This window comes from Oryzias melastigma, linkage group LG12, assembly GCF_002922805.2.
Source record: "Oryzias melastigma strain HK-1 linkage group LG12, ASM292280v2, whole genome shotgun sequence".
NCBI classification, from domain to species: Eukaryota; Metazoa; Chordata; class Actinopteri; order Beloniformes; family Adrianichthyidae; genus Oryzias; species Oryzias melastigma.
The window spans coordinates 14,822,872-14,835,934 of NC_050523.1; the positions used below are offsets into that span (position 1 = coordinate 14,822,872).

The window sequence follows — 13,063 nt, forward strand, 5'->3', positions numbered from 1 at the left end:
CTCCAAAGACCAAAATGTGTAAAACTAAAGACACTGCCAAGTGTTAGGTTTGTGACTGATGACTTCCTTTGCTCAATAAAAATCACCAATGGTAATGCAAAAAAAACAGCAAGAATAAGAATAGATCATTAAAGAATGGAACTGCAGAGGAGACATATGTGCAGGTAGATCCTGCAAATAACCAACACAGCTGTTTATTCTCGAAAGGCCATCCCAGCATGAAATAGACATGCTGGTCCAATGCACTCCAGGATAGCATTTCAGTGTCACATTTTGCCTTGTGAGAGTGTGAAAACAAGATTACACAACTTTGAAAGAGAAGAAGAACGCTGTTTGGATGCTCAACGGTGCATTACTGCTCCTGCCGGGTTCCCGTTTGTCCAGAGCTTTGTGTTTAGACCACAAACGGGAAGCTTGAAGTATTTAAAAGTAACAAAAAGTTTACAGTGCAGAGGTGCTAGAACCTTTGATGAACATGAGGCCCAAAAATACTTTTCTGCCTTTAAAACAATTAAAACACCAGTGACACACCTTTCCGTCCTCTGAACACACAAACTCATTTCAGTTCATATTTAAATTAATACAGACTCAGAATAAACCATATGGATTTGCGGATATACAATACACACTTGAATTCACCATAATTTAACTATTGGCTTTTTCTACAGTCAACATAGTCTGAGCTACAATAAAGTCTGTATTAGGAGACACGTGTGGACAGCAGAGACAGTGAATGGGAGCCAGCATCAAAGCAGCGTAGGCAGACATAATGTGAGTCATTAATCAGACTGAGCTCTAAAAATTGTAAACACAAACATTAGTGGTGTACCCTACATGCAAGTCGAGTAAACAAATTAAAAACTAACAATTTCTGTTTTCAGAGAAGGTCAGAGATGATAAAAAGTCCATCATTATTTTTACTCACCTTTTTTTTTTTGTCCTCCCGTTAGTGTGCTTTCCTCTAAAGTCGGTCTGGAGTTACAGTGTTTTGACAGGGATGGATCCTGGGCTTACCTGAGAACACACAAGTTCAGAGGTTATTTAAGTTCATCGTAACTTAAAGATGGTGTGGGGTTTGACTTTCAACGGCCACAAAGGAAAAATAAAAACAATAACAATCATGCTGTATATTTACCAGCAAAATCAGAAAATAAACAGAAATAAAACCTGTAAGATAGGAAGAAAAAAGACTAAAAACCTCCAATGGGTGGTTTGGCAAGTGCATATTTAAACTGTTCAATGGATCACATTACCTTCCTCATTCTTCCTGCCAACATCGCAACAAAGGGCAACGAGACGGCGACATGGGAAGCGGAGCCAGAAAGAAGATGAGAAGAACGAAGCATAAAACAAAACTTGTGGAATAAAACTAACAATACATTCTAGCATCAGTGCGGCTCTTCACGGATCAGCCAGAAGGAAGCCGGCCCTGCCTTCTTATTTGTATGCGTGCGTAAAAAGAAACAGCTGCATTTTCAGCCGTGTTCTGCATTCAAAGTGTTCACAAAGAATAGTTGATCTGGGTCCCACTGTGCCAGTGAATTATGAGAAGAAAAAAAACATGTCTCTAGAAACATGTTTGTCCTGGAAAGCAGCATATTAGCTTATCAGCACAACACTTCCAGCGTGGTTTATAGCAATGCAAAGCTGACCTATTCTTCCTACACCTCCCTGACACGGCATCAAAACAATCCATAAATTCAAATATCATATTCAAAGTAATTTGAAGCTCGTCACCTTTATCCATGCTGATCTGCAGAAAGGGTCGCAACTTCAATAAATAACAGGATTGATTCTATAACATTTCTGATCTGGCCTGTCAAAGAAGTTCCCGTTTATCAAAATCTTTTTCCAAAAAAAAAAAAAAAACATAACAATACTTACAATAACTATCTACGAGTGCAGGCTGACAGGCCGCAAATGGTTTAATCAGCTGCCACAAATAATCAATAAACCATCTGCATGTAGTTGTTTAATAATCTTGTTTAACTTTCATTCAAATGACTGGAAATCAATGAAAGAGATGTAGATTAGTGGAGCTCTGGGAAACACTAGGAAAATCATCTGTTTTGGAGGATGTCTCCATTTGGTAAAAGAAGCAAAATTCTAAGGAATATATAGCAGAAGGTAGATTCAAATCATTTATAACCTTTGGAGTACACAGTGTAATCACAGAGATGACAGCGATGCCACGCCCGCTCCCGAAACCTCCAGTTTAAATCTGCTATTCAAGTAAATCAAGTCAAAGCCAATGGAAATGATTTGCAGCGAGTTGCTTGGAGAAGGGGCCACACCTTGGCTGATAAATCATACCTGAGGTGGGAGTTGGTTGGTAAAAATCATGGCTTTAAGCTTATAATCATGATCGCCTTTGCTCTGGAAGTCAAACTGGTTCTGTGTCTGAGAAAATATTTAAAAATAAAATCTAAATGTGGCTTTTCTAGAAGAAGACTTCTATGAAAGTATTAGTTTGTGTGACACAATCAGTGATTAGAAAACTATTTTCTACTCTGTGTGACATACATACAATACAATACAATAACATTTTCCAGCCATTTCTATTTCACAATATTTTTTGTCTGTTTTTCATTTCAATTTGTCATATTGCATTACAGAAGTAATCTGACAGGATTACCTCAACACTACAAAAATGTGAAAATGCGTGACACGTGTTTTCCAGTCTTTTTAAGCTTGATACAATAGTTTAAATTAACATTCAGTTGTCATGAAATATTTAGAAACATGAAACCTAATTTGAAACCTAACATGTAACTTGAACACCAGGGGGCAGAAGACAAGTATAAAATTCCATAAAACCTTTTTTTTTTTTTTTTTAACCACACAGTGCAATAGACCTCAGAAATAAATACTGGATGAATTATACATTTAACTACACTTTATTCACATTTATTCATAATTATTTCATGTTTCACATAATCATTTCTAGAATGTGCTTTTTTGCCCTCAACTTTTCTCCCCAAAGCTTTCCTCCTTTCTTCCATCAATGACAAAGTTCTGCAGATTTTCAAAGCGCACAGTTGTGAGTTTCTCTAGCAGCAAAAGTCCCTGAAAAGCCTCCTCTGTCCCTCAAACGTCTCTGATATGCATAGGAAACATTTGCATAACGACGACCAGCCAGCCAGTCTGGTTCGCCTGAAATAAAGAGCTGCCACTTTCACTTCCTCTTTATCAACCGTGAGGTTACAGATGCTAAAAAGCAGCAGACAAAAACAAGTTGATAAACTTAATGAGCACTTTGGAAGAGACTTTCACCAAGAGGCCTTTAGTAAATCTGTGGCAGATCAGTCTGGATCAGACTCACAGCAACAGAAGATTTAGGGAACTTCAGCTAGAACTTAATTTATTAAATCAAAATATTATAATTCAGTTCTGTATTTGCAGTTCTTGTAGCTGAACATTTCTGCAAAGGTTTGATGTCATGGATTTCTATCAGGCCGTAATCTCTGATGACATTGTCACGTACTGAAAGATTGAGAAAATATTTTTAAAAATAGGGTAAAAATCCATTATTTCTAGAGCATCCACTGAATTTACCAATCTTTCACATCTAATTTGTAAAAATGGAGCCAAAAAAAATCTGGGTGTCAAACTGAGATGCGGCGAAGCATAAACAAAGACAGTTTCATGCTACAGCAGGTGGTACAGAAACTTGTCTGGATAAATAAAACCCCTCCATTGAGACATTCAGCTTGTTAGTCACAGACCGTCAGTGCCAGTGATTGCCACTTAAGCCAAGAGGAATCAAATTAAATCAACACAAACATCACAAAAAGGAGAAATCTACACAGATTAACTAATTTTACGAGGAGCTGCAAAAACATCGATTCACATTCTGAGCACATCTCAACTTGCTTGATGCATCTTGAAAGTTTTGGCAGTTTTATTTTTGGGTTCTTGGGAATGTGGGGCCCAGAGGAAACCTTTGTTACTGAATCGAGATGAAAGGTTCTGTTTCATCATTATGAGCCCTGGGAGTGCAGACAGTGGTGATGCAGTGGATATGATGGAAGAAAATTCTGCTCTGCTGCCGCGCTGCACAGATTTCTTGCTGCAATATATTCACAGGTGAAACAGTATCGCTGTTAATGTCTCAGGCTTCCTGCTTTAATTATGCAGTCTGGGTTACTCATACAGTAGGTAACCAGCCCTTATTTAACTATTAAAACTTTTTTTTTGCAAACAACCACTGGTGTTTCAATAAGACAAAAAACAGTATTATTTTTTATAATTTATTTTAAAAAAAAGTAAACAGGAAAACATTTTTTTCATGTTTTTGTTAAAGTAAAAAAAACTAATAACAGATCCACAACTTTACTTTCACACAAGCAAACCTGCTAAGACAAGTATGAACCATAAAACTGCAAATAAAAAAATAAAATTGCACTTAAAAAAGAATATCTATTATAGTAAATGTACTAATCTTATGATGGAGAAGCAGAATAATTGCAGAATTTTGAGCTCTGGAGCTAAATGATTTCTTCTCTTTCTCATCTTCATTTCCGAACTGAATTTGATATTTATTGCATTAAATACCATATTCAAACGCACGGGGCAATGTGTAAAAATGTCTGCATTTTTGTATCTTATGTTCATATCCAAATGAAAACCTTTTTGCTTTTAAAGCTTTCCAAGTGGTCTTTTAATTATGGTTATTAGCCAAAAAAAATTGTTTTCTAGAATATGGTTTCTCCAGAGCAGCAGGATTTTATTAGAAATTTGTCTCCGAGTTGCGGGGCAGAATTGTTGGTGCAGAGCAATCCCACCTCCTCTTCCCTTTATTGCTGAGAGCTCGTTGTTTGAGTGTTCTCCTGCTAGCTTACAGCCCCTCACACCCTTGACCTAACATTACCGGTGCAGCAAAAACGGCGAGCAATATTGGAGCTATCCAGTCGTACAGTTTTGAGCCAGATGCCAGCTCATACGAGGAAAATTAAGGTGTACGTGGATCTTGTCGTACTCGAGTGAATGCATCAGAACAGAGCACCCATTGTATTTTCTACATCACAAATAAGCTCTTTTTCAAGCTGCATTTTCTTATACCCTGTTTCACAACAATTTGTAGAATGAAATACTTAGAAATACAATTCTATCCTTAATTATTAATCATTAAAAGAAATGCTTCAAGGATATATTGAAAAGACAAAAAAATGATTTTCATAAACAAATATATTAGAGTAATAGATACATTCTGAAGATATTAAGAGCTAACTGTAGTATGAAACAACACACTTAACTTCTATTTCTGCTTGAGAATCCAACATGTGATTCTAATTCTGATTAACTCTGTTGCAAAACATAATTTATCACAGTAATACTCACAAAAACGCATCTGATTAAAATCAACACCAACAAATAAATTATTTTGTATATACACTCTTCTGATCGAGTTTGGTTGCTAAAATCCAAAAATGAAGAGTTTGAAACTTCAAATTTTATCTTAACAGCGACGCAATCCCTTTGAATCGATGCTCCAATCCCCCTTATTTTTCCTTCACTGAAGTAAGAGAGTAAAGAAAAATAAAAGGGAACAAGCAGGTGCAAATAGTAATGATTCCACAATCCAAAATTAAAATACAAGAAAAAAGAAGAAGAAGCTGCTGCATATTGCAGCGTGAGAGAGTATGTACAGCAGGAGATTAAGTCAGGTGCAGGAATTCTAAAAGGAAGTGTTAACAGAGTGAAAAGTGCCAGGAAGTTTCCACACTAAGCCTGTTGTTCTGCATTGTTGTAGATAAGAAAGCTTTGCTCTCATGCTGTCCTCTCAACAACAAAAGCAACTTGCGCCTCTAAAGATGAAGCCGTTGCAGAGTCATTTAGTGCCGGCTCCGTGCCTTTTATTCCCAGCAGCCAGCGCTGAGAGAATGAAATATGATTTCTTTGTTAAAAAAAAGGCTTGGAACGCTCACTCATAAACACATATCAACCTAAGCTTTCTATTTCCATTGAAAGTTAGAGGCTTTCGTGAAAACATTTTCGGAGAAGAAGGGTGAGGAAGTTGATCAAGTTTACAAGGTTGTTTACACAATTATTGAAAGAAAAAAGGTTATGAGTAAAAGTAGATGACAAATCTAAAATATTGAAAAGTTCAATGAATCAGCATTTTGCTCACCTTTTAAGTCATCATCATCAAGTGCTACAATATGAAAAATCAGCTTCATATTCATGATTCAAGAAAAGGAACGTAATGACACAGAAACTATTAATGTTTAACTCCCTGCGAGGTGTCGTTTCATTCAATTACACACATAACTATTCTACAACCAACAGTAATGAGTCAGTCTTCCAGCTTTATGAGTCGTTGTGGTAAATGAAACCTGGAAACACCTGAGAGCACACTCAGAGCAAAGACAGACAGGTGGGAGGAGCCAAAGGCAGGACAGGTCCCCAGTCCTTTGACAGACACACCTGTATCAAAACCCACAGCCAGCGCTAACACTGAACAGACAGAGTGTAGCACTTGCCCCGGGCTGCGTACGGTAGCTCTTTCAAATCCAGCCAGCACCCAATCCTAACACTTCTCTCTAGGTTGCCATAGCTACAGCCTGTCTCCTTGTCTGCACTTTGGAAAGGGTAAGACTCCAGCACGGTGTCGGAGTTTGTGTGTGCATGTACGTCTGCAGGGTTGCAACCTCAAGCAGAAAGGGTCTCAACATTTCCTCTCAATCAGGCTAGCAGCTTTACTCCTGTTGAAGGTCTCTGATGGGAGGATGTGAGAGCAGAAAGGTGAGCTGAGAGACGGACGCCGCTGTGGCCACACACACAGACTTCTTCAGGAGCAGAGTTTGAGTTATTCCTGTTATCTGATTTACCTGAAATATGTTAGTTAAAAAAAAGTATTTAATTTTTCGTTACATTTTTAAAATCATAGGATGAGAACGAAACAAAAATATGCTAAAAATGTTTACAGTATTTCACAGTCAACAATCAGCCTGCAGGAAGACAATCTGTAGCAGGTGTAAAATACAAAGAGTCCAGCACCAAAAAGCTGTGGTGAGTCAGAGAAGGCAGTGAGAAAATGAGCGAGCGTTTATCTATGTGAGTGAAAGAACCCCAGAGACCGCCGGAGCCTTCTGCTGCATCTTCTGACAAGTCAGCAGAGTCAAAAGGGGAGCTGTGTGCGCTCTGCACGTACATCTTCTGGAAGTTTAAGACGCACTTACATTTCACTCCTCAGATTGTGCGCGCCTGTGTCTTTCCCTTCAGACTATGACATGCACACTCGACAATCGCTAAAACTCCCACCATCTGCCCACCAGCCGGCAAACATAAACACAGATTTCTTCTGCTCTACTGCTCTATTTCTTTATCTCCCCTCATCGGTCCATTTTTTTCTGTGTCCTGGCTCTCCACAGTGCTCCCATCCATCATCATTAGGAGCGAATAGATGACCTGTCTACTCGGTCCCTGTCACCTTCCCCTGAGGAGAGCAGAGGAGAGGGCATAGAACAAGTCCCGAGGAAAAACATTTCGGAACTACAAATTAAAAAGGCCAGTCAATTCACTTTGCTAACTCGGTACACCCCCTTACACAATGTTCTTAATGAATAGCCTTTTCTCAATGAAATGTAACTTTTTTTTTCCCCATGCAAAAAAACACGAAATATTATTTTTAAAACCAGACAAATTTATAAGTATTTTTTTATATATTATTTGTAAGACCTTTGTTCAATAATCGAGTCAATCCCTAACAATCCCGGCTCCATTTTGCATAGAACACAGCAGGGAGCTGACTGATCTTTATATCCCTAAAGGCAGATGACAGATTGAAGCCAAAAAAAAAAAAAACGACAAGGGAGAGGAAAAACAGGATGATACAACAGGAAAAAGCTGAAGTGGAGGAGGAAGAGAGGTAAGCAGATAGATGCGAGGAGGACGATCAGAGGACAAAGTATTGTCTCCTGGTGATATGTAAAAATAACTCTGCTGCTGCTTGCTGAAGGAGCTAAATAGGTCAGAGAATTCCCAAAGAAAGGAAGACAGGAAAGAGAGGGGGAGCACTGACATTGATTCAGCCTGCAGTATCAGTCTGAGGCAGAAGCCAGTCTTCAGTTCAGAATGAGGGGTGTCTGTGCAATTTCATATATTTTTCCATCCATCTGTCTAATAGAGAGCCTCTACAACTCCTCTTTCCCACTTAGTTTTTTTCCACCGATCCCTTGTTATTGTTTACTCCTTCTGTATTCCCTCCACTGCTAATATGCAAAGTCTTTACTTGAAATCCAGTCTCATATGCAACTCCCCAGTTCATGTGTTGCAATTAACCCAACTCCCACAATCCCTTTCTCCTTTATTATGCCTCTTTTTTCCTCACTGTTATTTACTAGACTCACCTATAAGGTGAAATTGTGGAAAGTTTTTTTTCTACAATGTAAATTATGCTATTGAGGTTATGCCATATAATAGTAAAAAACGATACTTTCCTAGGCATAAAGACGGCTACAAGGTAGATAAAATGTTTTTTTTAACATTAAAATAATTATTTAGGATGTTTGTGGCACAGAGGCGAGCACCCACTCTCATTTCTGGGTGCTTTTATTTTGGGATTACCTGGAAAAGGATTTGCAAAAACATCATTTCGTAATTTCAGACATTTAACAGCTTTATCCTGATGTTTATCTTTTAAGCATGGGCTAAAATTCTTTTGGATTATAGATTATTTGTTTACATAACAGGACCAAACCAACGTTTTGGGAGGCTTTTAGGCATTTCAGGTATTCTAGATTAATTTCATGAAAAAAAGGACACTCTGTGACATTTAATCTCGTAGTTCACACATTTTATTGTCTGTTCACTCTGTTCCAGCATTTTTATCGTTGCATTGTGCAGCTCTGAGACTGATTCATAACCATGTAATGTGAGTTGGTCAGCACTTCTTAGCTGCAATTAAATCTGAACCCATGAAAGAAACTGTAAACATTCCTTCTCATTCATCTCAATCCAGGTGATTTCATAACATACTGGTTTAGCAGTATGTGTCAACTGAATTACAGATGAGTGAATCTGTTTTGCAAGCAGTCAATAAATTATTTAAAATAAAAAAATAAAAAGCACCAACACCTTGTTATTGCAACTCCATGTTTCTTTTCTTTCAACGAGATTACTACACTAAAAATCCACAGATTTGATTCATATATAACAAATGTGCTTGCACACAGCTTATTGTCCAGAGCCAAAAATCATTAAGAAGTAAAGGCATGAATGGATTAACCTGCAGCACTTGTTCAAAATAGACATAGCCTGTCTTCTTGGCTCGGCAACTAGATGAAACAGAAATAACTTGACCAGGCCACAGCATGAGAAGTACACTGTGGTCCTCCAGGATCATGCGTCTTTGCACCTACACCACCTGCTGTAATAGTGCTAGTTCAGCCTCATTTATCCCAGTGATGTTGCGTGTTCGTGTGACGCTCGCATGGTGGTACACATTACCGGCTCATCTTCATTTATAGGCATAAAAAACAGCAGGAGGGCAGTCCAACATTTGTTCATAATGGCGGTGCTATGCAAGCTAGGGAAGTAACAACCTCACTGTGAACTTCTACAAGTCTAAATTAATACGATGCAGATTTTCTCATGCAGGGACAGTCAGTTTAACCCTCATGCTATCTTATGTATTCAAACTGGAAAAGTCTATTGGTCTGGATCGAGTTTGCTTAATTCGGTTCGGATCGAGTTCTGAACCTTACTTTTGGTTTGTATTCAGACTGTTGTCAAACAAACTTATGTTTTGAACCAAATCTTGTTAACAAAACCACTTGACTTAAGATCTCAGTCATTGGCCAGGAATTACAAGGGCAGGGAAAGCAACAAGTAAAAGACTAATGGAAGTCCTACGCTTTGCAATCCTTGTCAGGATAGTTCACTTATTCAAACTTTATATTTCGCTGACCAATTCTGATCGTCTGTTTCAACGTTACTTTTCTACTTTGGTACAGCGGAGGCATGCTGCAAGGTGGTTAACATCCTAAAATACACCAGAAAGTTTTTATGACATATACTTTGTTGGGAAAACAAAATGAGAAGAAATTTCTATCATGTTAAAAGTTGTTTTAATGAGCAGCTGACCACATTTGGATGAGTTGCTGTGTCTCATTGTTTCTCCATGTTTGTCCACAGGTCTCAGTTTACATCTGGCTACAGTGGCGTTTTTGGTCCTGATATTTCACTAAAAGCTTGAAGCCTATTCAGACTGAATAAACTTATAGCAAACAGGAGCTCAGTCCAATTGGAAACTAACCAAAACCATCTCAAAAGATGGGTCAGAGAGCAGTTTCTTGTTCCGCACCAGGGTCTGCTTGTTTGTATTCAGAGTGAAAATTTGTTCAGGATTATTGGGGGAAACAAACTCTAGTTCAATTTAAGCAAATTAAATGTGTCTAGTCTGAATATACTCAAAGAAACACTAGGGTGCTTCACAAAAGTTATTTTTCTTCATTTGGTGTTCCACTAGGGACATTTTCTCCAAAATGACCAACTATGGAAGCTCCAAAAGTATCACACCTGCCCCACATACAATGAAATGACCCTTATACTTCATTCTCACTGTCCTCCAATTAAAAACTACACTGTCCCCTTCAGCATGTTCAGACTAACTGGATAGTTTAACAAATCACAGGTGTTTTGTTAAGAAGCTCATCGCCAAATGCAGCTCTATGGGGTTAGTGTTGAATAGTGGTGCTTGTATTTAGTGCTAAAAACACTTTGGGCTTGTTAGTTATATACTTGTGCAGTGTCTGCATCAAGGTGACCTTTTCCCATGCTCAACTAGCAAACCTAGCTAGTATGTCCAGACTTGAAGCTGATTTCCTTAGCTAATGCGTTAAGGCAAGGCAAGTGAAAATAGATTGCTTCTATATTAAAAAAGAATGAAATTCCAATGGTACAAAAAGGGGAAATTCCACTCTTGGAACTTCCTCGTTTCTAAGAAGGGAGGAACCTATTCCATTTGTATGTGTTTAACAGTAGTCTACGAAGATACAAGCTCATAATACAAACTTTGAAACAATATCTCAGATATGCATTTTTACATCCTGCACACAAAGAGCTTTTCTGGATTTCTTATCAAGGGGCAAGCCTACAAATATCAATCAATCCAGTTTGCTCCAATGCTGATTAACAAATCAGGAAACTGTGCCGCCTCCATTAAAGGTTGGCAGCATCTGAATATATTCGTACATTGACTACATGATCTGCTCCCATTCAAAAGAGCAGTCAATCGGTGAGTCCAGCATTAAATCCAGTGCAGGATGTTGGGTTAAGAAAAACTTGGATAAAGCTGAGCCAGCTCAGTGTACAGAATATTTGGTAATATTAGGTGCTACTGCTGACTCAGTCTCTGACACTCCGACATGAAACCCATTGCATGGCTGACAGCATAGGACAGTTATGTCTTGGGTAACCATGGCAACAGAAGCAGCCCTCGTGGGATGGGGTGCTAATTTGATAGGCAGGACTGTCAACTGTGAAGAGCCACAAAAAAGGGCTTAGCTCCACCACTGAGCATGGATTTTCTGGCTCATTTTTCAGTAAGTGGTCACGTCCAAACCGATTCCCGCAGTGAAACACCTCACGCTGTTATCAAAGAACCAGGGATAACGCAAGTACTCAAATGGTCACTACAACACAAATGTTGTTACGGACACACTTGTGAGTTTTGTGGGTTCACCTTTTTCAACCAATCTTAAAATCTATCAATGAATATACAACATTCAGTCTTTGTCTTTTATTCATCCTACAAGGCTGCTAAAACTCAAAAGTTCTTCAGCATATTGACATGACTTGTTCATACCAAGTCATATAGATACATTTTTTGGTTTGTCTTATATCAAGTAAAATTACCAATTTCTTGATGATAAGGTAGTTAACTAAGCTGCTACTGGGGTCTGAAAAAAAGAAAAACATACAATGCAGGTATTGTTCTGTAACTAGGAGGTTTTAAGTCCATAAGTATTGAGCAGTAAATGGGCTTTATGATTTCTAACAAGGAAAGTAAATACATTGCTATTCTTTACTTAGACTTCAATCTTTTTTAAATACAGAAAATAAATATTTGCATTTAGCGAATGTGATAAAATTACTCTATTGTTAAGAGTATTACTACTGTATTACTATTGCACTCTTTTATTATGGAGAACGTACGTTTATAAATGTGATGCTTGACTGAAAGTGTGTAAAAAGGAAATATAAATGTTCAATAGAACTCCTGAGTCAGCATTTTCTCAATCCAGGTTCTCGCGGTCCATTGCTCCATTTTACTTATTTCCCTGCTGTAACATCATGGTTTCAAATGACTGTAACTCCTCTATAAGCTGATTAGCTGAATAATGGGTGGCATACATGGCCCACTGCCCTATAAGCGACGAAGAAAAGAGAAGAAAAGAAAAGAGAATAAGCAATTTCACCACAAAGGAAATGTACTTAAATGTTCAAGTGTTTCTAAAAGCTTGCAGCATTTTTGACAAATATTTTGAATTGTCTGTGCGTACACAAGGTAAACATTTAAAATTGCCTTATTAGGCCATACAAATGGTCTTAGTATTGGAAATATGGGTGCAAGAAAATGAATTGAGGTGTCCATATTTTAACATTTTTTTTCTTAAATACCAAATTAGACAGGAAACGCTACATAAGATGGATTTGTGAAGGCGTTAATCTGACATGTTCTCTTTTTATTAACAGTAAATGCATGTCTTGCAGATTGTGCTTTAAAATCCAGACTATTGTAAAAAATAATTATATTTAAAAAGTCAACAATACCAACATGAAAAAACTTCTATTCATGGGAGAACCAAAAATTGTTAATACACTAATGTATTCATAATTTACAAATAAGTTTTTTATAATAAATTTTTAATGGTGGGCCATTGGAGTTTATTCCATTTTTAGATGAAAGCTATATGCTCTAGCAATCCCATAACCCATAACAAGATAAGGAAGGTTAAAAAAAGATAGATATAGACTTAGACTTAGACTTGCTTTATTAATCCCTTTGGGATGGCACCCTTGGGGAAATTAAGTCTTTCAGCAGCTTACAGGGTATACA

General features: G+C 37.7%; 1 protein-coding gene across 3 annotated transcripts in view; it reads right to left on the reverse strand.

Annotated features, from left to right (window-relative positions):
* Nucleotides 1–13,063, reverse strand: part of LOC112163090 (spermatid perinuclear RNA binding protein) — a 75,250-nt gene that overhangs the window by 52,904 nt on the left and 9,283 nt on the right. For all 3 annotated transcript variants that reach the window (XM_024299238.2, XM_024299237.2, XM_024299240.2), the window contains exon 2: nucleotides 926–1,014. The gene's annotated coding sequence lies outside the window, so the exon portion shown is untranslated. The remainder of the gene's footprint in view (nucleotides 1–925; nucleotides 1,015–13,063) is intronic.